This window comes from Pan paniscus, chromosome 8 (assembly GCF_029289425.2).
Source record: "Pan paniscus chromosome 8, NHGRI_mPanPan1-v2.0_pri, whole genome shotgun sequence".
Classification (NCBI taxonomy): Eukaryota; Metazoa; Chordata; class Mammalia; order Primates; family Hominidae; genus Pan; species Pan paniscus.
The window spans coordinates 102836596-102862059 of NC_073257.2; the positions used below are offsets into that span (position 1 = coordinate 102836596).

The 25464-nt window shown below is 43.2% G+C and overlaps 1 protein-coding gene and 1 long non-coding RNA gene across 5 annotated transcripts in view; one reads left to right on the forward strand and one right to left on the reverse strand.

The window, feature by feature from the left end:
- Positions 1 to 25464, reverse strand: part of HTR7 (5-hydroxytryptamine receptor 7) — a 143051-nt gene that overhangs the window by 91497 nt on the left and 26090 nt on the right. The gene's annotated exons all lie outside the window — the stretch shown is intronic.
- Positions 289 to 7145, forward strand: LOC129393233 (uncharacterized). The gene is made up of 3 exons (XR_008619999.2): positions 289 to 987; positions 2976 to 3077; positions 5900 to 7145. It is a non-coding gene; the product is annotated as an uncharacterized LOC129393233 (long non-coding RNA).

Sequence of the window (25464 nt, forward strand, 5' to 3'; positions counted from 1 at the left end):
AAAGATAGACTGGGGCAACAAAAAGTACCTCTGAGACCTGTGATTACCAAGAAGGTAGCTAATGTGAGGGAAGGGTAAAACCAATTAACTACTGAAACCAAAGGGCATAATGTAAAGGAACTGTTCCATTTTGCACATCAGTATCATCAGCTTCCTAAAAAACCTTTACTAAAACGGATTGTAACAGTGACTGATTTTGGAGTAGTATCTTGCATTTTAAATACGACAGAGTGGAAAAAAGATGTGTAGGTTGATGCAGGACACACAGCTCACTACTGAAAAATCACAGATGGGCAAATGTGATAGACTGACAGGAGGGTATTCTTAGAGAACAGCTGATAAAGAAGTTAGAAAGAAATTATTGGGCTGGGCACGGTGGATCACACCTATTGTCAGGCCTCTGAGCCCAAGCCAAGCCATCGCATCCCCTGTGACTTGCACGTACACACCCAGATGGCCTGAAGTAACTGAAGAATCACAAAAGAAGTGAATATGCCCTGCCCCGCCTCAACTGATGACATTCCACCACAAAAGAAGTGAAAATGGCCTGTTCCTGCCTTAACTGATGACATTGTCTTGTGAAATTCCTTTTCCTGGCTCATCCTGGCTCAAAAACCTCCCCCACTGAGCACCTTGCAACCCCTACTCCTGCCCGCCAGAGAACAAAACCCCTTTGACTGTAATTTTCCTTTACCTACCCAAATCTTATAAAACGGCCCCACCCCTATCTCCCTTTGCTGACTCTCTTTTCGAACTCAGCCCGCAGGCACCCAGGTGATTAAAAGCTGTATTGCTCACGCAAAGCCTGTTTGGTGGTCTCTTCACACGGACGCGCATGAAATTTGGTGCCGTGACTCAGATCGGGGGACCTCTCTTGGGAGACCAATCCCCTGTCCTCCTGTTCTTTGCTCCATGAAAAAGATCCACCTATGACCTCAGGTCCTCAGACCCACCAGCCCAAGGAACATCTCACCAATTTTAAATCAAGTAAGCAGCCTCTTCTTACTCTCTTCTTCAACCTCTCTCACTATCCCTCAACCACTTTCTCCTTTCCACTCTTCAATCTCTCCCTTCTTTCAATTTCAATTCCTTTCATTTTCTGGTAGAGACAAAGGAGACATGTTTTATCTGTGGACCCAAAACCCCGGCGCCGGTCACGGACTGGGAAGGCAGCCTTCCCTTGGTGTTTAATAATTGCAGGTACACCTCTCTGATTATTCACCCACGTTTCAGAGGTGTCAGACCACGCAGGGACGCCTGCCTTGGTCCTTCACCCTTAGCGGCAAGTCCCACTTTTCTGGGGGAGGGGCAAGTACCCCAACCCCTTCTCTCTGTGTCTCTACCCCGTCTCCACCTTTCTGGGGGGCAAGAAACCCCCAACCCTTCTCCTTCACTCTTAGCGGCAAGTCCCGCTTTTCTAGAGGAGGGGCAAGTACCCCAACCCCTTCTCTCCATGTCTCTACCTCTTCTCCGCCTTTCTGGGGGGCAAGAAACTCCCAACCCCTTCTCCTTCACCCTTAGCAGCAAGTCCTGCTTTTCTGGGGGAGGGGCAAGTACCCCAACCTCGTATCTCTGCGCCCCGATCCCTTATGTCCATGCCCCGACCTCTTATATCTCTGTGCTCCGATCCCTTATTTCCACGCCCCAACCTGTTATATCTCTGCGCCCTGATCCCTTATTTCCATGCCCCAACCTCGTATCTCTGCGCCCCGACCCCTTTCCCACTTTTCCGGAGGGTAAGAACCCCCGAACCCCTTCCCTCCTGTCTCTGTCTTTTCTCTGGGCTTGCTTCCTTCACTATGGGCAACCTTCCACCCTCCAATCCTCCTTCTTCTCCCTTAGCCTGTGTTCTCAAAAACTTAAAACCTCTTCAACTCACACCTGACCTAAAACCTAAATGCCTTACTTTCTTCTGCAATGCCACTTGACCCCAATACAAACTCGACAGTGGTTCCAAATAGCCAGAAAACGGCACTTTCAGTTTTTCCATCCTACAAGATATAAATAATTCTTGTCGTAAAATAGGCAAACGGTCTGAGGTGCCTGACGTCCAGGCATTCTTTTACACATCGGTCCCTTCCTAGTCTCTGTTCCCAATGCAACTCGTCCCAAATCTTCCTTCTTTCCCTCCCGCCTGTCCCCTCAGTCCCAACCCCAAGCATCACTGAGTCTCCAATCTTCCTTTTCCACAGATCTGTCTGACCTCTCCCCTCCTCGCCAGGCCGAGCTAAGTCCCAATTCTTCCTCAGCCCCCTCTTCTCCACCCTATAATCCTTTTATCACCTCCCCTCCTGACACCCGGTCCGGCTTACAGTTTCGTTCCATGACTAGCCCTCTGCCACCTGCCTAGCAATTTACTCTTAAAAAGGTGGCTGGAGCTAAAGACATAGTCAAGGTTAATGCTCCTTTTTCTTTATCCCAAATCAGATAGTGTTTAGGCTCTTTTTCATCAAATATAAAAATCCAGCCCAGTTCATGACTCGTTTGGCAGCAACCCTGAGACTCTTTACAGCCCTAGACCCTAAAATGTCAAAAGGCTGTCTTATTCTCAAAATACATTTTATTACCCAATCTGCTCCCAACATTAAATAAAACTCCAAAAATTAAATTCTGGCCCTCAAACCCCACAACGGGATTAATTAACCTCGCCTTCAAGGTGTACAATAATAGAAAAAAAGTTGCAATTCCTTGCCTCCACTGTGAGACAAACCCCAGCCACAACTCCAGCACACAAGAACTTCCAAATGCCTGAACCGCAGCGGCCAGGCGTTCCTCCAGAACCTCCTCTGCCAGGAGCTTGCTACAAGTGCCAGAAATCTGGCCACCAGGCCAAGGAATGCCTGCAGCCCAGGATTCCTCCTAAGTCGCGTCCCATCTGTGCGGGACCCCACTGGAAATCGGACTGTCCAACTCACCTGGCAGCCACTCCCAGAGCCCCTGGAACTCTGGCCCAAGGCTCTCTGACTCCTTCCCAGATCTTCTTGGCTTAGCGGCTGAAGACTGACACTGCCCGATCGCCTCGGAAGCCCCCTAGACCATCACGGACTCCGAGCTTCAGGTAACCTTCACAGTGGAAGGTAAGTCCGTCCCCTTCTTAATCAATACAGAGGCTACCCACTCCACATTACCTCCTTTTCAAGGGCCTGTTTCCCTTGCCTCCATAACTGTTGTGGGTATTGACGGCCAGGTTTCTAAACCTCTTAAAACTCCCCAACTCTGGTGCCACCTTAGACAATACTCTTTTAAGCACTCCTTTTTAGTTATCCCCACCTGCCCAGTTCCCTTATTAGGCCGAGACACTTTAACTAAATTATCTGCTTCCCTGACTATTCCTGGGCTACAGCCACATCTCATTGCCACCTTTTCCCCCACTTCAAAGCCTCCTTCACATCCTCCTCTTGTATCCCCCCACCTTAACCCACAAGTATAGGATACTTCTACTCCCTTCTTGGCGACTGATCATGCACCCCTTACCATCTCATTAAAATCTAATCACACCCCACTCAACACCAGTATCCCATCCCACAGCACGCTTTAAAAAGATTAAAGCCTGTTATCACTTGCCTGCTACAGCATGGCCTTTTAAAGCCTATAAACTCTCCTTACAATTCCCCCATTTTACCTGTCCTAAAACCAGACAAGCCTTACAAGTTAGTTCAGGATCTGTGCCTTATCAACCAAATTGTTTTGCCTATCCACCCCGTGGTGCCGAACCCATATACTCTCCTATCCTCAATACCTCCCTCTACAACCCATTATTCTGTTCTAGATCTCAAACACGCTTTCTTTACTATTCCTTTGCACCCTTCATCCCAGCCTCTCTTCGCTTTCACTTGGACTGACCCTGACACCCATCAGGCTCAGCAAATTACCTGGGCTGTACTGCCGCAAGGCTTAACAGACATCCCCCATTACTTCAGTCAAGCCCAAATTTCTTCCTCATCTGTTACCTGTCTCGGCGTAATTCTTAGAAAAACACACGTGCTCTCTCTGCCGATCATGTCTGACTGATCTCTCAAACCCCAACACCTTCTACATCCTAGGCATGGTTAGATACTTTCGACTTTAGATACCTGGTTTTGCCATCCTAACAAAACCATCATATAAACTCACAAAAAGAAACCTAGCTGACCCCATAGATCCTAAATCCTTTCCCCACTCCTTTTTCCGTTCCTTGAAGACAGCTTTAGAGACTGCCCCCACCAGAGCGCTCCCTGACTCATCCCAACCCTTTTCATTACACAGAGCTGAAGTGCAGGGCTGTGCAGTCGGAATTCTTACACAAGGACTGGGATCGCGTCCTGTAGTCTTTTTGTCCAAACAACTTGACCTTACTGTTTTAGGCTGGCCATCATGTCTCTGTGCAGTGGCTGCTGCCACCCCAATACTTTCAGAGGCCCTTAAAATCACAAACTATGCTCAACTCACTCTCTACAGCTCTCATAATTTCCAAAATCTATTTTCTTCCTCACACCTGATGCATATACTTTCTGCTCCCCGGCTCCTTCATCTCTCTGATCCACCTGACGTTCACCCCATTTCCCCACATTTCCTTCTCCCCTGTTTCTCACCCTGATCACACTTAGTTTATTGATGGCAGTTCCACCAGGCCTAATCGCCACACACCAGCAAAGGCAGGCTATGCTATAGTACAAGCCACTAGCCCGCCTCTTAGAACCTCTCATTTCCTTTCCATTGTGGAAATCTATCCTCGAGGAAATAACTTCTCAGTGTTCCATCTGCTATGCTACTACTCCTCAGGGATTATTCAGGCCCCCTCTCTTCCCTACACATCAAGTTCAGGGATTTGCCCCCGCCCAGGACTGGCAAATTAGCTTTACTCAACATGCCCTGAGTCAGGAAACTAAAACACCTCTTATTCTAAGTAGACACTTTCACTGAATAAGTAAAGGCCTTTCCTACAGGGTCTGAGAAGGCCACCGTTGTCATTTCCTCCCTTCTGTCAGACATAATTCCTTAGTTTAGCCTTCCCACCTCTATACAGTCTGATAACAGACCAGCCTTTATTAGTCAAATCAGCCAAGCAGTTTTTCAGGCTCTTAGTATTCAGTGAAACCTTTACATCTCTTACAGTCCCTGTCTTCAGGAAAAGTAGAACAGACTAAAGGTCTTTTAAAAACACACCTCACCAAGCTCAGCCACCAACTTAAAAAGGACTGGACAATACTTTTACCACTTTCCCTTCTCAGAAGTCAGACCTGTCCTCAGAATGCTACAGGGTACAGCCCATTTGAGCTCCTGTATAGACGCTCCTTTTTATTAGGCCCCAGTCTCATTCCAGACACCAGACCAACTTAGACTGTGCCCCAAAAAAACTTGTCATCCCTACTATCTTCTGTCTAGTCATACTCCTATTCCCCGTTCTCAACTACTCATACATGCCCTGCTCTTGTTTACACTGCTGGTTTACACTGTTTCTCCAAGCCATCACAGCTGATATCTCCTGGTGCTATCCCCAAACTGCCACTCTTAACTCTTAAAGTAAATAAATAATCTTTGCTGGCAGGACTATGCTGAATCTCCTTAGGCACTCTCTAATCAGATGTCCTGGGTCCTCCCAATTCTTAGACCTTTTATACCTGTTTTTCTCCTTCTCTTATTCCATTTAGTTTTTCAATTCATACAAAACCGTATCCAGGCCATCACCAATAATTCTACATGACAAATGTTTCTTCTAACAACCCCACAATATCACCCCTTACCACAAAATCTTCCTTCAGCTTAATCTCTCCCACTCTAGGTTCCCAAGCCACCCCAATCCCGCTCGAAGCAGCCCTGAGAAACATCGCCCATTCTCTCTCTCCATACCACCCCCCAAAAATTTTCGCCGCCCCAACACTTCAACACTATTTTGTTTTATTTTTCTTATTAATATAAGAAGGCAGGAATGTCAGGCCTCTGAGCCCAAGCCAAGCCATCGCATCCTCTGTGACTTGCACATATTCGCCCAGATGGCCTGAAGTAACTGAAGAATCACAAAAGAAGTGAATATGCCCTGCCCCGCCTCAACTGATGACATTCCACCACAAAAGAAGTGAAAATGGCCTGTTCCTGCCTTAACTGATGACATTGTCTTGTGAAATTCCTTTTCCTGGCTCATCCTGGCTCAAAAACCTCCCCCACTGAGCACCTTGCAACCCCTACTCCTGCCCGCCAGAGAACAAACCCCCTTTGACTGTAATTTTCCTTTACCTACCCAAATCTTATAAAACGGCCCCACCCCTATCTCCCTTTGCTGACTCTCTTTTCAGACTTAGCCCGCCTGCACCCAGGTGATTAAAAGCTTTATTGCTCACACAAAGCCTGTTTGGTGGTCTCTTCACACGGACGCGCATGAAACCTATGATACCAGCACTTTGGGAGGCCGAGGCGGGCCGATCACCTGAGGTCAGGAGGTCAAGACCAGCCTGGCCAACATGGTGAAACCCCATCTCTACTAAAAATATAAAAATTAGCCGAGCATGGTAGCACACGCCTGTAGTCCCAGCTACTGGGGAGGCTGAGGCCGCATGGTCGCTTGAACGCGGGTGGCAGAGGTTGCAGTGAGCCAAGATCATGCCACTGCACCCCAGCCTGGGTGATGGAGTGAGACTCCGTGTCAAAAAAAAAAAAAAAAAAAAAAGAAATTATTTAGATAGTGAGGGTTCGGGAGTCCTTGGTAAGGTTTTCCTTTCAATGAAAAGCAGCCCCAAAATCATTTCTTTTCTAACAAAGAGCAACCTGTAAAATCAAGCTGCAGACATAGACACACAAGCTAGAAGCTTGCAAGGATGAATGCCGGCAGCTGTGCCAATAGGAAATGGCTACCTGGGGCTAGGCAGGTTCAAAATGGCAGCTCCATCTTCCCTTCTCTTTGCCAAACCACATGTACAGTAAGGAAAAGACAGCATGGCGCTGGCCAGGCAAAGACTCCATTTGCCTAATAAGATTAGGGTGGGACTACCAGCTTCCTCACCAGCTATGTAAATATCGCACCTGGTCCAACCAATCTATGGGCCCTATGTAAATCAGTCATAGCCTCCTCAAGCCTGTCTATAAAATCCGGTACACTCCACAGTGGGCCAGAAGTCCCATTCAGGTGCCCCTCTCTTTTGCAAGAGAGAGAGCTGTTCTCCTTTCTCTTTCTTTAGCCTATTAAACCTCCACTCCTAAACCCACTTCTTGTGACCACCTAATTGATTTCCTTGGCATGAGATGACAAACCTCAGGTATTTACTCCAGACAATGGTGCTGTTTCATAGCCAGCCTAGTGGACTGGATAAAAGCCCTAAGAAGGGGAACTGTCCAACTCTACTTAGTAATGCCAAGTGGAGCACGCCAGATGCAGCTGCTGATGTCCTTCATATACAAGCCATGAGGGACTCACTTTATGATGATAGGAATATTCACCCACTAAATATGCCCATTACCTAGTTCATGATAAATGCTGTGGTTATAGGGGCTAAAGGGGCTCCTTCCAAATGGGCACCCTATGTAATGCTACTCCTACTGTTGTCCAGAACAACACGAGAAGCCATAGCAAATTGGCTGTTTCAGCTTCCCCTCATGGGTCTTACAGATGCTAATAAAACATTAAAGTAATTAAGAAGAGCATGGGGAAAAGCAAAAGGGAGAGTCAAAGGACTCATTCCAGGAAGGTGGAAATTTTTAAATGGTTATTCTAAAAAATAAGGTGAAGAAAGAAAACAATGATAGAAAAACAATGAAAATCAGAGAAGAAATGAGAGAGAAACATGGGATTCATCCCATCAGGGTAGTAGAAGTCTTTAGATGGTTATTAAGAAATTAAATGAATAAAATAGAAACTGATGGGGTTAAAACAAAGGTCTTAGTACAACATTACCAAGGGCTGGATGGACCAAAGGGACTTTGCTAGTTCCCCAGCATTAAAGGGCCCCAAACCTTTTTATTCTCTTTACCCTAGATTGGAGAAATTTTTTAAAAAAGTCAAAAGACAAAGATTACAATGAGAAAGCTGGCCAATAATTGCCTGGGGCATAGTGAGGCAGGTGAACCAAGATATGGATTGACAAAAGGGCCTAAGTCCCTTGGCTCAACCTCCTGCTGGGAACCCAGGTCCTTTTCAAAAGAAAGGGTAAAACGGTCATAAAAGAAGTTTCTGGGACCAGAATGTAAAAATGCAGGATTGCAAAAGTTGGATTTTTTTTTGTTTTATTTTTGTTTTTTTTTTTTGAGATGTAGTCTCACTCTGTTGCCCAGGCTGAAGTGCGGTGGTGTGATCTCGGCTCACCGCAACCTCTGCCTCAGCCTCATGAGTAGCTGGGATTACAGGTGCTCACCACCTCACCTAGCTAATTTTTGTATTTTTAGTAGAGACAGGGTTTCACCGTGTTGGCCAGGCTGGTCTTGAACTCCTGACCTCAGGCGATCCACCTGCCTCAGCCTCCCAAAGTGCTTGGATTACAGGCAAAAGTTGGAATGTTTAAACAGGCATTTTCTAAAGTGATTGTGTCTTCTTTACCTAAATGTTTATAAAAATGGATCTTGTATCTGACTGGGAGAGGTTTCCCCTACCTAGTACTATAAAACAGAAAGGATGTAAATGCGCCCCTCAGGCAATATTAAATGGACATGTGCGGGCAGGAGAACAACACATGCTGGGGCCTTTTGTGGGGGGCCTGAGGGAGAGCATTGGGAAGAATAGCTAATGAACACTGGGCTTGACACCTGGGTGACGGGATGATACGTGCAACGGGCCATCATGGCACACGTTTACCTACGTAACAAACCTGCACATCCTGCATATGTACTCCTGAACTTAAAAGTTGAAGAAAAAAAAAATGGACATGCTAAATGAGAACCAGTAAGATTGCCCAAGCCCACAGAGTGGAGAGTAAAAGTTAGAATGCTGGTGGGAACAAATTCTGTACTTTGATAGCCCTTTGTAGAGCATTTATTGCAGGTTTTGGCAAAAGTCTGTGAGCACTTCCCAATGACGATTACTGAGACTTTAAGAGAATTTCCACTTGAGGAGCATTTACTGCCTTGCTAAGGGACATTAAGTGAAGCTACCCCTATGCTAACAGGGATAGCAGTGCCCCATTGAAGTGCCCAGGGTTCCCTAATAAAATGGAAATGGTTTATATAGGATGATGCTATCTGGAGTGTACAACGAGGAGATACTCATGAGCAAAGAGCTACTTTCTCCCTAGGACTGAGTCTGAAGCTATGCCAGGAGCTCCTGGATTTTACATTACCCAATAAATAGCTCTCACCTGACTGACAAAGAGCTGCTTGGTTTGTGGATGGTAGCTCCAAGATGAAAGGACAATGTCCTGCTTGGAAGGCTGCTACTCTGATTGTAAAGCATACTTTTGTGAGCAGAATATACCTCTCTGAGTTCTCCAAAATTTGGAAACTATTTGTGAGTATTCCTAAAACTTATTTTGCACATAAATTGGCCATACTATCATTTCTTTTTAGTAAAAAAGGAGGGATTAGAGAGAGAGAAATTCTATTTCAAAGGAAAACTATAACACAATTATTATTGGATTCCAGCTGTGACTTTTGTTTTGAATTATTATTTTTCTGCAGTGGGTCTCTAAAAAAGAACCTAGTTATAATTTTCTTCATGATGTTTTTAGTTAGCTCTCTCATGGAATAAGTTCCTCTTCCATTCTGACATATAAATTCTCTTTTGTCAAATGATTAATGTTATTTATTTCCCCGTTGTTTCACTTCGTCTGAGAAAACTGAAGTTGCGGTGTTTTGAAAACTACAGATGATTCAAGAGCCTATGAATCTCCCTAATTTGAAATCCCACCGGGCCTGATCTGTTTCTCCTTGCCAATCCCCTGCTGCTAAAACTATACAAGCACCCTCCCTCTAAGCCCGGGGACTATCATGGAAGAAGCAGGCACATGAAACTGTTAGGTCTGGTTTTGAGGGATATAATTAATTCAGACCCTACAAATAACCTGGCCTTTTGGCTTTGGTTTTTAGCTCTTATATTGCATAAAAGCTTTTAAACATTGATGAGTGCCTGCCCTCTATGCCATCTGGCCTAGAACACTTAAATTGGCTATTAAGTTTTTTGGCTCTATGTCCCTTGGCCACAAGGGCCCCACCAAGGGACAGGACGGACCTGAAGCAGATAGCCATACCACCTCAGCAACAACATGGGACAAAATAAAAGTGTGGCCACTGATGCTGCCTCTGGCCAGTCTTAGCCAAAAGGGGGAAAAATGAGAAATAAAAACAATTCTAAACACCCAACAGACTGAACACACCTCCTCTTGGCCAAGGAAACCCCAGAGAAACCTGAAAAGCTGAGTTCACAGCCATGGTGAAATGGGAAGTTGGACACACTTCCTGATACCCCCACCTTCAGGGGAGCCATCAGGCTTTCCTCCCTAAGAGCTAAAAAGAAACTAGTCCTTTCAAAAGACTACTAGCTTATCTTCACAGGGACACAACAAAGACAAGATTAAACATGCTTTCATCCCTCCCTAAGGTAAGATGAGATTAATCATTCCTTCACCCTTCCCTGAGACATATGTTTCCTCTATTCCCATTTTCTTCAAATGTTCACCTTATCTTATGTAAGATGTAGATTTACTGGGCACTAACTAAACTCTCATAAGTATGTAATCATTTGTCTCACTGCTGCCCCATCCCCCACCCTTTTTAAGGAAAATGTAAAACACTAAACTTCCTGAGAACCTCTTTGGAAAAAGTCATAGGTGCTTCTGTGACTCAAGATTTTCCTGGGCAAGCTCTTAAGGTGGCTCAATAAACCTCAATGATTTGAGACTTGTGCCTTAATCACTCATTTCGGTTGTCAGTCCACAGAAAAACCGGTATATAAATGTTCATAATATAACTAGTCATAATAGCAAGAAAGTGGAAACATTTCAAAATGTCTTTCAACTGTTGAAAGAATAAACAAAATATGCTATACTCATAAAACAATCTATTCAGAAAACAAAATGAGCTACTGATATACACTGCAATATCCATGAACCTCAAAACTATGTAAAGTGAAAGAAGATATACACAAAAGAATACATATTTTATGAGTCTATTTATATTACATTTCCAGAAAAGGCAAATCTATAGACAGAAAGTGAATGGTTGCCTGGAACTAGAGGACAGAAGTGGGTATAGACTATAAAAGAGCACTGGGAACTTTTGGGGGTTGCTGTGGTTAAAATGTGTTCATATGTTGGAATCTTAATCCCCAATGCAACCATGGTGGGAGGTGGGGCCAAATGGGAGGTGTTTGGGTCATTGAGGGCCCTGCCTTTATTAACGTAACATTGTTCTACACTCATTAATGTAACACTGTTATCACAAGAGTGGTCTTGATATAAAAGTGAGTTTGCAACTGGTGCAGTGGCTCAGGCCTGTAATTCCAGCACTTTGGGATGCTGATGCTGAGGTCAGGAGTTCAAGACCAGCCTGGCCAACATGGTGAAATCCTGTCTCTACTGAAAACACAAAAATTAGCTGGGCATGATAGTGCACACCTGTAATGCCAGCTGCTTGGGAAGCTGAGGCAGAAGAATTGCTTGAACCCAGGAGGTGGAGGTTGCAGTGAGCCGAGATCGCACCATTGCACTCCAGCCTGAGCAACACAGTGAGACTCCATCTCAAAAAAAGAAAAAAAGTGAGTTTGGCCCCTGCTTCCTCTCATGTTCTCACACTCTCTTGGCCTCACACTCTCTTATTCTTCCACCATCTGCCATGGAATGATTCAGCACAAAGGCCCCCACTAGATGCTGGCACCATGTTCTTCAACTTCCCAGCCTCCAGAACCATGAACTAAATAAACTTCTAGAGTTTAAAAGGTATAGATTGTATTTGTGTTCCCACCCAAATCTCGGGTCGAATTATAATCCCCAGTGTTGGAGAAAAGGCCTGGTGGAAGGTAACTGGATCATGGGGGCAGACTTCCTCCCTTGCTGTTCTCATGAGAGTCAGTGAATTCTCATGAGATCTGGTTGTTTAAAGGTATGCAGCACTTCCCCCATCTCTCTCTTCCTCCTGCTCCAGCCGTGTTAAGACATGCCTACTTCACCTTCTACCATGATTGAAAGTTTCCTGAGGCCTCCCCAGCCATGCATCCTGTACAGCCTGTGGACCCATGAGCCAATTAAACTTGCTTTCTTTATAAATTACCCAGCCTCAGGTAATTCTTTATAGCAGTGTGAGAATAGACTAATACATATAAATTAGCCAGTCTCAGGTACTGTTACAGCAACCCAAAATGAAGTAAGAGATATTAAAAAATGTTCTAAAACTGAATTGTGTTGATAGATACAAAACTCTAAAAATTCACTCAAAATAAATGACCTATATACTTATCTATACCCACTTACCCTGGGTAATTTTATGATCTTGAAATTATACCTTACTGAAGCTGCTAAACAATAAAAACTTTTTAAAAATATATATAAATATAAGTCTACACTTCTACCCCTTCTTAGAAATTCTCTCCTCCTCCCTTATCACTAAGCTGCCTCTTTAAACAGAGATGCCTAGGGCTGGGGATGCAAAGCCCACAGGAATCTGCTGGGTTTCAAACCTTTTGTTTGAACAGAGTACGTCATCGCTTTTTAATTTCTCCTAAAATATCCATTGGTTTGTAGGTAATGTAGTGTTACAACCCCAAATTGCCTCACGAAGGCTTTGCCTGATAGTTGGTTTCTATTTCTGGGGCCAACTCACTTCTAATTGTCCTCTTGGTTTCTGAGATCCCTTTTTCTCTGACACTGGATTTAGTTCAGCCTCATTCCTTAGTACAAAACCTTGCAATAAGAAACACAAATACCATCACAGACCCCAGACCAGGAATCATTCAGATTGGCATCGGCTAGCTTCCCACTAGCTTTGAGGAAGGGTGGAGTTTAAGAAGTGTTTCACAAACTAAAAGGCTTATCCCAGAGATTCCCATCTTAAAAAAAAAAAAGAACATCTTTTAAATGTCAAAACATTTTTGTAACCCACATTTAGTAGTGATTTTATTTTAGTATCAGTTGATTGAAAAAAATACAGAATGACAAAAAGCTACTATAATAGCTTAAATGCTCTTAAGTAAATTTGCATTTTATTAATCATAACCATATCTACATTTATCAGGAAGGAAAATCTATTTAAAAAAAGAAAGAAATTCTTGCACAAGCTGCTTCTGCATTCTGGGGAAGCGCAGAATTCACCCCTGGGGGAATAAGTCAGTCTTTTGTTTGGGATGGCACAGTCTTTAGGCTGTGAAAGAGATGGCTCTAGGCTAGTCTGACGGGTGAGTCAGGCTGAAAAGAGATAAACTGTTCTGCATAATGAAATAATAAAGATTTTTAGGTGGTCCCCTGGTAATTTAAAGGAGTGATGGCTTTTTGATTTTCTTTTTATTTAGTTGTTGTTGGCAGGGGAGTAGGGACGAGAAAGAAGAATCTGAACACAGTGTTCAGAAGTTTTGGGGAGAAAAGTTTTCATGGGAAGAGTTGTTGAACATAACTTCAGACCACCATTAGTGCTTAGTGCAAAGATCTGGACACTCCCAGACATCCTGATTTACAAAGGGGGGATACCTGCTGTAAGAAATGTGCCTTCTAGTAATTTTCTTGAGTTAACCCTTTGTAATCAAAAGAACTAAAAATGAGTTTTATACATACAGGAAGAAGATCCCAAGCAGCTGAACTAGTACTGTACACAGAACAAAATGTCAACATAGGTCCTACAAGACAGTCCCACTGAGTCTGTCAATTGAAAGGACAATTGTAACATCCTAGCACTACAGTAAAGGCAATACAGATGTTCCTTGGCTTATGATGGGCTTACAAAGCATTTACCCAGACAGAACCCCAACATAAGATGAGGAGGTACTAAATGTATATTGCTTTTGAACCACTAAAAAGTTGAAAAATAGTAAGTGGAACCATCCTAAGTTGGGGACTGTCTATAATCTCTTTACAACTTATTTTTAAAAAGCTCTCTAGCATATACATTTTTAAAAACTTAACCATCAAAAAACCCTATGAGGAAGGTATTATCAACCCAGTTTTACAATGTGGAAATTGAGGCTCATGTGGAATAAAATTATGTGTTATATCTCATAAGAAAGTCACAGAGTAGCAGGAGGTGGAACAAAATGGATGAATACAAGCTTCCACCAATCATCCTCCCTGAAGAAATATCAAGTTTAACAGCTATCTACACACTCACACAAACACACACACACATGCACACACACACACACACACACACAAGCACCTTCATAAGAACCAAACATTAAGTGAGTAATCACAGTGCCTGATTTTAACTTCATATCACTGAAAGAGGCACTGAAGAGGGTAGGAAAGACAATCTTGAATTGCTGATGCCATCCCTTCCCCAACCCCCAGCAGCAGCCCCAAAGCATAGAGAATCCGTGCACTCGGGGGAAAAAGAGCACAGTGATTGTGGGACTTTGCATTGGAACTCAGTACTGTCTGTCACAGCGAAAAGCAACCCTGGCCAGAACTCAGCTGAAATAAATGGAGGGAAAATTTAAACCAACCCTAGCCAAAGGGGAATTGTCCCTGCCAGGAGTTAGAACTTGAGTTCCAGCAAGCCTTGCCACTGCAGGCTAAGGTGCTCCAGGGTCTTAAACAAACTAGAAAGGCAGTCTAGGTCACAAGGACTGCAACTCCAAGCAACTCCTAGTGCTGTGCTGGGTTCAAGGCCAGTGGACTTCGGGGACACATGACCTAGTGAGACACCAACCAGCACAGCCAAGGGAATTGACATGGTTTGATGTTAGGTGTCCCCACCCAAATCTCATGTTGAATTGTAATCTTCAGTGTTGGAGAAAGGGCCTGGTGGGAGGTGACTGAATCATGAGGGTGGACTTCCCCATTGCTATTCTTGTGGTAGGGTTCTCATGAGATCTGGTTGTTTGAAAGTATATAGCACCTCCCCCTTCACTCTCTCTCTCTCTCCTGCTGGCAATGGGAAAGACATGCTTGATTCCCTTTACTTTCTGCCATGATTTTAAGTTTCCTGAGGCCTCCCCAGCCATGCCTCCTGTACAGCCTTTGGAACTGTGAGTCAATTAAACCTCTTTTCTGCATAAATTACCGAGTCTCAGGTAGTTCTTTATAGCAGTGTAATCACAAACTAATACATAAAATTGGTACCAGGAGTGGGGCATTGCTATAAATATACCTGAAAATGTGGAAGCAGCTTTGGAACTGGGTAATAGGCAGAGTTTAGAACAGTTTGAAGGGATCAGAAGAAGACAGAAAGATGGTAGGAAAGTTTGGAACTTCCTAGAGACTTGTTAAATTGTTGTGACCAAAATGCTGAAAGTGATATAAACAATAAAGTCCAGACCACCAATGAAGTGGTCTCAGATGGAGATGAGGAACTTATTAGGAACTGAAGTAAAGGTCACACTTGCCATGCTTTAGAAAAGAGACTGGCAGCATTGTGCCTACCCCTGCCCTAGAGATCTGTGGAACTTTGAGCTTGAGAAAGATGATTGAGGGTATCTGGCAGAAGAAATTTCTAAGCAGCAAAGCATTCAAGACATGGCCTGGCTGCTTCTAACAGCGTATGCTTGTATTCATAAGCAAAGAGATGATCTGAAACTGGAACTTATGTTTAAAAGGGAAGCAGAGCATAAAAGTTTGGAAAATTTGTAGTCTGGCCATATGGCAGAAAAGAAAAGCCCATTTTCAGGGAAGGAATTTGAGTTGGTTGCAGCAATTTGCGTAAGTAAAGAAAAGCCTGATGTTAATAGCCAAGACAATGGGGAATATGCCCCTAGGGCATTTCAAAGACTTTAACAGCAGCCCCTCCCATCACAGGCCTGGAGGCTGGGAGGGAAGAATGGTTTCATGGGCCAGGACCAGGAACCTGCTGCTCTGTGCAGCCTCGAGACATGTCACCCGGTGTCCTAGCTACTCTGCTCCAGCCATGAAGCCACATCTAAAAGAGGCCAAGGTACAGTTCAGGCCACTGTTCCACAGGGTGCAAGCCAGAAGCCACCAAGGCTTCCATGTGGTATTAAGCTTGTGGGTGCACAGAAGGCAAGAGATGAGGCTTGGGAGCCTCCACCTAGATCTCAGATGATGTATGGAAACGCCTGGATGTGCAGGCAGAAGTCTACTGCAGGGGCAAAGCCCTCATGGAGAACCCCTTCTAGGGCAGTGTGTATGGGGAAATGTGGAGTTAGAGTACCTACACAGAATCCCCACTGGGGCACTGCCTCGTGGAGCTATTAGAAGAGGGCCACTGTCCTCCAGACCCCAGAATCTACCGACACCTTGCACCATGCACCTGGAAAAGCTGCAGGCTCTCAACACCAGCCCATAAAAGCAGCCGAGGGGGCTATACCCTGCAGATACACAGGGGTGGAGCTGCCCAAGGCCTTGGGAGCCCATCCCTTGTGTCAGTATGGCCTACAAATGAGACATGGAGTCAAAGAATATTATTTTGGAGCTTTAAGATGTAATGACTGTCCTGCTGGGTTTCAGACTTGCATAGAGCTTATTTGTTTCGGCTGATTTCTCCCGCTTGGAATGGAAGCATTTACCCATTGTCTGTACTATCACAGTATCTTAGAAGTAACTAATTTGTTCTTAATTTTACAGGCTCATAGTGGAAGGGACTTGCCTTGTTTCACATGAGACTTTGGACTTGGACTTTTGAGTTAATGCTGGAATGAGTTAAGACTCTGGGGGACTGTTGGGAAGGCATGATTGTTTTGAAATGTGAGGAGGACATGAGATTTGGGAGGGGCCAGGAGCAGAATGATAGAGTTTGGCTCTGTGTCCCCACCCAAATCTCATAATGACCTATAATCTTCAATGCTGGAAGAGAAGCCTGGTGGGAGTTGATTCAATTATGGGGGTGAAATTCCCCCTTGCTGTTCTCGTGATAGAGTTCTCATGAGATCCAGTTGTTTGAAAGTGTGTAGCACCTCCCCTTTCACTCTCTTTTTTCTGCTGGCCATGGGGAAGACATGCTTGCTTCCCCTTTGTCTACTGCCATGATTTTAAGTTTCCTGAGGTCTCCCAAGCCATGCCTCCTGTAGAGCCTTCAGAACTGTGAGTCAATTAAACCCCTTTTCTTCATAAATTACTGAGTCTCAGGTAGTTCCCTTATAGCAGTGTGATCACAGAGTAACACAGGAGGGCTTGTACTAACCATCCCCCAATCCCAGGCAGTGCAGCTTGCAGCTCTGAACAAGATTCCTTCCTTCCACTTAAGGAGAGGAGAGCGAAGAACAAAGAGTTGTCTTGCAATTTGGATATCAGCTGAGCCACAACAGGATAGGGTACCAAACAGAGTTCTGAGGTCCCCATTCCATTCCTAGTGCCCAGATGACATTTCCAGACACACATTGGGTCAGAAGGGAAAACACTGTCTTGAAGGAAAGGATGTAGTCCTTGCAGGATTAATAACCTCCTGACTAAAGAGCCTTTGAGCCCTGAATAATCAGCAGTGGTATCTAGGTAGTACACACTGTGAGCCTTGGATGAGACTCTGAGATGTACTGGCTTCAGGTGTGACCCAGCACATTCCCAGCTGTGGTAGCCAAGGGGAGGGATTCCTTCTTGGGAAAAGCAGAAAAAAGAGTAAAGGGGACTTAGTCTTGCAGCTTAGATACCAGTTTGGCCACAGCTGGGTAGAGCACCAAGCAGGCCCTTGGTGTTCTCTAATTCCAGGCCTTGGCTCTTGGATTTCTGGACCTGTCCTGGGCCAGAGGGGAACATATTTCCCTGAAGGGTGAGTCCCAATCCTGGAAACATTCACCACAAGCTGACTGAAAAGCTCCTGGGCCTTAAGTGAACATCAGTGGTAGCCTGGCAGTATTCCCCATGGGCCTGGGGTAATGGTGGCTATGGGGAGAGACCCCTCTTCTTGTGGAAGGGGAAGGAACTATTGGGAAAGACATTGCCTTGTGGCACCAGCACAGATTTCTTTGGTTTCTGACTTCAGGTCCTGGCTCCTGGGTGGCTTTTCTGGGCCCATCTGGGGCCCTGGGGAACTCCACTCCCTGAAGGGGAAGGTTGGCTGGCTTTACCACCTGCTGGCTGTAGAGCCCTAGGGCCTTGAGTGAATACAGACAGGCAGTAGCCAGGTAGTGGTTACAGTGGGCCTTGGGCAAGACTCAGTGTTTTGACCCAGGGCAGTCCCAGTGGTGGTGAATACAGGGGTACTTATATAACCCCTTTCCCAGCTCCAGGCAACTCAACACAGAGAGAGAAGCTCCATTTGTTTAGGAGAAAGTAAGGCAAGAATATGACAGTCTCTGCCTGGCAATCGAGAGAATTCTTCAGGATCTCATCCACAACCACCAAGGCAGTACCTCTATGAGTCTGCAGGCTTATACCTCTATAAGGCTGCTGCCTAATGCAGACATGGCGGCAGTGACCAAAAACTTAGATCACAACATCCAAGTCCCTTCAAATACCTGAAAAACCTTCCTAAGAAGGATGGGTACAAACAAGCCCAGCCTGAGAAGACTACAATAAATACCTAACTCTTCAATGCACAAACACCAACAAATATCCACAAGCATCAAGATCACCCAGGAAAATATGATCTCAAAAATGAACTAAATAAGTCACCAGGAGCCAATCCCAGAGAGATGGAGATATGTGACCTTTCAGACAGAGAATTCAAAATAGCAGTTTTGAGAAAACTCAATGAAATTTAAGATAACACAGAGAAGGAATTTGGGATCTTATCAGATAAATATAACAAAGGAATTCATAATTTGAAAAAAATCAAACAAATTCTAGAGTTGAAAAATGAAATTGACATACTGAAGAATGCATCAAAGTCTCTTAATAGCAGAACTGACCAAGTATCAGAAAGAATTAGTGAGCTTGAAGACAGGCTATTTGGAAATACACAGTCAGAGAAGACAAAATGAAAAAAATTTAAAAAATGAACCACACCTACAAGACTAGAAAATAGCATGAAAGAGGCAAGTTTAAGAGTCACTGGCCTTAAAGAGGAAGTGGAGAGAGAGATAGGCATTGAAAGTTTATTCAAAGGGATAACAGAGAACTTGACAAACCTAGAGAAAGCTATCAATATCCAAGTAAAAGAAGATTAAAGAATGCCAAGCAGATTTAACCCAAAGAAGACTACATCAAAGCATTTAACAAACTCCCAAAGGTCGAAGATAAAGAAAAGATCCTGAAAGTAGCAAGAGAAAAGAAACAACATACTATGAGCTCTAATATGTCTGGCAGCAGACTTTTCAGTGGAAACCTTATAGGCCAGGAAAGAGTGGCATACATATTTAAAATACTAAAGAAAAAAAAACTTTTACCCTAGAATAATATATCTGGTGAAAATATCCTTCAAACATGAAGGAGAAATAAAGACTTGCCCAGACAAACAAAAGCTGAGGTATTTTATCAACAGCAGACCTGTCCTACAAGTAAACGGAATTTTTTCAGTCTGAAAGTAAAGGAAGTAAATGAGCAATAAGAAATCATCTGAAGGTATAAAACTCACTGATAATAATAAGTAAACAAAAAAACACAGAATATGATAACACTGTAATTGTGGTATGTTAACTATTCACCTCTTGAGTGGAAAGACTAAAAGATGAACTGATAAAAATAATAACTTTTTAAGGCACAGACAGTACTATAAGATATAAATAGAAACAACAAAAAGTTTAAAAGCAAGAGGATGAAGGTGAAGTGTAGAGTTTTTATTACTTATTGCTTGTTTATGCAATCAGTGTTAAGTTGTCATAAGTTTAAAATACTGGGGTAATCCCAGCACTTTGGGAGGCTGAGGCGGGCAGATCACAAGCTCAGGAGATCAAGACCATCCTGGCTAACATGGTGAAACCCCATCTCTATTAAAAATACAAAAAATTAGCCGGGTGTGGTGGCGGGCGCCTGTGGTCCCAGCTGCTCAGGAGGCTGAGGCAGGAGAATGGCATGAACCCAGGAGGCGGAGCTTGCAGTGAGCCAAGATCATGCCACTGCACTCCAGCCTGGGTGACACAGCGAGACTCCATCTCAAAAAATAAAAAAAATAATAATAATGATAAAATAAATACATGAATAAAATACTGGGCTATAAATTATTATTTGCAAGCCTCATAGTAACTGCAAAACAAAACAAAACATACCACAAATACACAAAAAATAAAAAGAAAGAAATTCAACCATACCACTAGAGAAAATAACCTTTAATAAAAGGAAGACAGAAAGGAAGGAAAGAAGGAAGAGAAAAACACAAAACAACCAGAAAATAAATTAAAAATGGCTGAAGTAAGTCCTTACTTATTAATAACAACAATGAATGTAAATGGACTAAACTCTCCAATGAAAAGACACAGAGTAGGCTGGGTATGTTGGCTCACACTTGTAATCTCAGCACTTTGGGAGGCCAAGGGCAGAGGATTGCTAGAGCACAGGAATTTGAGACCAGCCTGGGCAACAAAGTGAGACCATGTCTCTACTAAAAATAAAAATTAAACCAAAAATTAGTCAAAAAAGACAGAGTGGCTGAATGGATTTTTAAAAAACAGACCCAGTGTTCTGTTGCCTACTAAAAACACACTAACATACTTCACCTATAAAGACACACATAAACTGAAAAAAAAGAATGGAAAAAGACTTTCTAAGCAAGTGAAAACCAAAAAGAGGAAGAGTAGCTATACTTTTATCAGACAAAATAGAATTCAAGACAAAAATCATAAAAAGAGACAAAGAAGGTCATTGTATAATGATAAAAGGGTCAATTCTGCAAGAGGATATAACAATTGTAAATACATATCTACCCAACACTGAAATACCCAGATATATAAAGAAAATGTTAGAGCTAAAGAGAGAGATAAACCCCAATACAATGATAGCAGGAGACCTCAACACCCCACTTTCAGCATTGGACAGATCACCCAGAAAGAAAATCAACAAAGAACTTAATCTGCACCATGGACCAAATTGACCTAATAGATATTTACAGAATATTTCATCCAATGGCTGGAGAACACAATCTTCTCAGCACATGGATCATTCTCAAGGATAGACCATATATTAGGACACAAAACAAGTCTTAACACATTCAAAAAAACTGAAATAATAAGTATCTTCTCTGACCACAATGGAATAAAACAAGAAATGAATAACAAGCAAAATCTTGGAAACCACACAAACACACGGAAATTAAATAATACACTCCTGAATGACCAGTTGTCAATGAAGAAATTAAGAAGCGAATCAAAAAATTTATCGAAACAAATGATAATGGAAACAACATATCAAAACCTGTGGGATATAGTGAAAGCAGTAATGAGAGAAATTTATAGTTATAAGTGCCTACATAAAAAAAGTAGAAAGACATCAAGTAATCAACCTAACAATACATCTTAAAGAACTGGAAAATCAAGAGCAAACAGAACCTAAAATCAGTAGACAAATAATAAATATCAGAGCAGAAATAAATGAAATTGAAATGAAGAAAACCATGCAAAAGACCAACAAAATGAAATCTTGGTTTTCTGAAAACATAAACAAACTTGACAAACCTTTAGCCAAACTAAGGAAAAATAGAGAAGACCCAAATAAATAAAATCAGAGATGAAAAAGAAAGGCATTATAACTGATACTGCAGAAACTCGAAGGATTATGAGAGGCTTAATATGCCACTAAATTGGAAAACCTAGAAGAAATGGATAAATTCTTAGACACATACAACTTACCAAGATTGAACCATAAAGAAATCCAAAATTTGAACATACCGATAACAAGTAATGAGATAGAAGCTGTAATAAAGAATCTCCCAGCAAAGAAAAGCCCAGGACCCAATGGCTTCACTGCTTCATTTCACAAAACATTTTTTAAAAAATCAATACTACTAAAACTATTCTGAAAAATAGAATACTTCTAAACTCATTTTATGAGAACAGTATTACCCTGATGCCAACACCAGATGAAAACGCATCCAAAAAATAAGAAAACTAGATAGGATGTAGAAGTCTCAGGGGGTTGAAAATTAAAAAAAAAAAAGAAAGAAAGAAAAAAAAAAGTAAAGTACAGGCTAATATCCCTGATGAATATTGAAGCAAAAATCCTCAAAAAAATCTTGCAAACCAAATTCAACAACATACTAAAAAGATCATTCATCATGACCAAGTGGGATTTATCCCAGGTATGCAAGCATAGTTCAACATATGTAAATCAACCAATGTGATACATTATATTAGCAGAATGAAGGACAAAACCCATATATCATTTCAGCTGATGCTGAAAAAGACATTTGATAAAATTCAGGATCCCTCAGCATGATAAAAACCCTCAAAAAACTGAGTGTAGAAGTAACATACCTAAATATAATAAAAACAATATATGACAGACCCACAACTAGTATGATACTGAATGGGGAACAAGTGAAAACCTTTTCTCTAAAATCTAGAACACGATAATGATCCCCACTTTTCTTTTTTTGGGGTTGTCAAATCATTTTTTTTTATACTTTAAGTTCTGGGATACATGTGAAAAACATGCAGTTTTGTTACATAGGTATACACGTGCCATGGTGGTTTGCTGCACCCTTCAACCTGTCACCTACATTAGTCTCCTAATGCTATCCCTCCCCTAGCCCCCCACCCCGACAGGCCCTGGTGTGTGATGTTCCCCTCCCTGTGAAGGATCCCCACTTTTTGCCACTGTTATTCAACACAGTACTGGAAGTCCTAGCTAGAGCAATCAGACAAGAGAAAGATATAAGAGGCATTCAAATTGGAAAGAAGTCAAACTGTCCTTGTTTGCAGATTATATGAACTTACATTTGGAAAAACCTGAAAACTCCACACGCAAAACAAAAAACTATCGGAACTGATAAACTCAGTAATGTTTCAACATACAAAATCAATATACAGAAATCAGTAGCATTTCTATATGCCAACAGCAAACAACCTGAAAAAGAAATCAAGTAATCCCATTTACAATAGCTACAAATAAAATTAAATACCTAGGAATTAACCAAAGAAGTGAAAGAAATTGAAGAGAACACATACAAAAAAAGGAAAAATGTTTCATGTTCATGGATTGGAAGAATCAATATTGTTAAAATGTCCATATTAACCAAAGCAATCTACAGATTCAATGCAATCCATATCAAAATACCAATGACATTTCTCACAGTAATAGAGAAAACAATCCTAAAATTTGACGAATATTTATTGACTGTTTATCTTGTGTCAGTATACCCACCAACAGCGAACCTCAGTAATCCAAACTTGAATACCACTCAATAATTGTTACCAATAAACTGTAACAACAGTCTTCCTTTGAAGAAGATCCTGATTCACTGCCATTTTGGTTCATGGGTGTTATTAAACTGATGAATACTCTGCAATTATTAAAGAACAAAAACCATTTACCTGAAGGCATTAATTACACTCACACACAAACCACTTGCTTACACAGCTTCTAAATTTGTAACCAGATAAAACACAGAAGCCCGTTCATGGAATTTTTTACTCTGGAACACCTAAGAAAAGGCAAAAATCATAGCTGAAAAGTTGCCTAAGCACAGCTGAGCAATAACGCGGGCAAAAGTCACTATAGAAAGATTTGGCCAGCCAGGCGCAGTGGCTCACGCCTGTAATTCTAGCACTTTGGGAGGCCGATGTAGGCAGATAGCTTGTGCCCAGGAGTTTGAGACCAGCCTGAGCAACATAATGAAACCCCATCTCTACAAAAAATACAAAAATATTTACCAGGTGTGGTGGTGCGTGCCTGTAGTCCCAGGTACTTGGAGGGCTGAAGTGGGAGGATCGCTTAAACCCGGGAGATGGAGGCAGCAGTAAGCCAAGATGGCGCCACTGCACTCCAGCCTGGGTGACAAAGTGAGACCCTGTCTCGGAAAAAAAAAAAAAAAAAAAAGCAAGCAAACAAGCTTTGGCCCAGTTACGATGCTCCACAAAAAAAGTTAAAAATAAAATAAACGCCTACTCCAACTAATGTTGTGCTACTCACTGGTCTTTCCACACTGGGGTTATGTTGGAGAATCTCCAGACAAGAGGTCAGTCCGGTGCACCTTTAGAGTTCAGGCTCTGCCACTTAGCAGTTGCTTCAAGCAGGCACTTACTCTCTACACTGTGGTTTTCTCTTCATAAAATGTGAAGGTTGTACTACATAATCTCTAAAATTCTGTATCAATCAGGGTCTCAGCAAGAAATAGATTGCACATTCCAATTACGGTAGTTCATGAAGACTATTTGCAGAGCCATGGGCTGGAGTAGTGTGTCCGGAATTGGTAGGCTCTGGGTCTCACTGACTTCAAGAATGAAGCCGTGGACCCTCGCCGTGAGTGTTACAGTTCCTAAAGGCAGCGTGTCCGGAGTTTGTTCCTTCTGATGTTCGGATGTGTTCGGAGTCTCTTCCTTCTGGTGGGTTCGTGGTCTCGCTGACTCAGGAGTGAAGCTGCAGACCTTGGCGGTTAGTGTTACAGCTCTTAAGCCGGCACGTCTGGAGTTGTTCGTTCCTCCCAGTGGGTTCGTGGTCTCGCTGACTTCAGGAGTGAAGCTGCAGATCTTCGCTGTGAGTGTTACAGCTCATAAAAGCAGTGTGGACCCAAAAATTGAGCAGTAGCAAGATCTATTGCAAACACCAAAAACAATGCTTCCACACCGTGGAAAGGTACCCCAGCGGGTTGCCACTGCTGGCTCGGGCAGCCTGCTTTTATTCTCTTATCTGGCCCCACCCACAACCTGCTGATTGGTCCATTTTACAGACAGCCGATTGGTCTGTTTTACAGAGAGTTGATTGGTCCGTTTTGACAGGGTGCTGATTGGTGCGTTTACAATCCCTGAGCTAGACACAAAAGTTCTCCACGTCCCCACTAGATTAGCTAGATACACAGTGTCGATTGGTGTATTTACAAACCCTGAGCTAGGCACAGAGTGCTGACTGGTGTACTTACAATCCCTTGAGTTAGATACAGAGTGTTGTTTGGTGCATTCACAATCCCTTAGCTAGACATAAAGGTTCTGCGAGTCCCCACCAGATTAACTAGATACAGAGTGCCGACTGGCGCATTCACAAACCCTGAGCTAGACATAGGGTGCTGATTGGTGTGTTTACAAACCTTGAGCTAGATACAGAGTGTTGATTGGTGTATTTACAATCCCTTAGCTAGACATAAAGATTCTCCAAGTCCCCACCAGACTCAGGAGCCCAGCTGGCTTCACCCAGTGGATCTGGCACTGGGGCTGCAGGTGGAGCTGCCTGCCAGTCCCACGCCATGCGGGCGCACTCCTCAGCCCTTGGGTGGTGGATGGGACCAGGCGCCATGGAGCAGGGGGTGGTGCTCGTCGGCGAGGCTCAGGCAGTGCAGGAGGCCACGGTGGGTGTAGGGGAGACCCAGGCATGGCGGGATGCAGGTCCCAAGCCCTGCCCCGAGGGGAGGCAGCTAAGGCCCGGCTAGAAATCGAGCGCAGCACAGGTGGGCCAG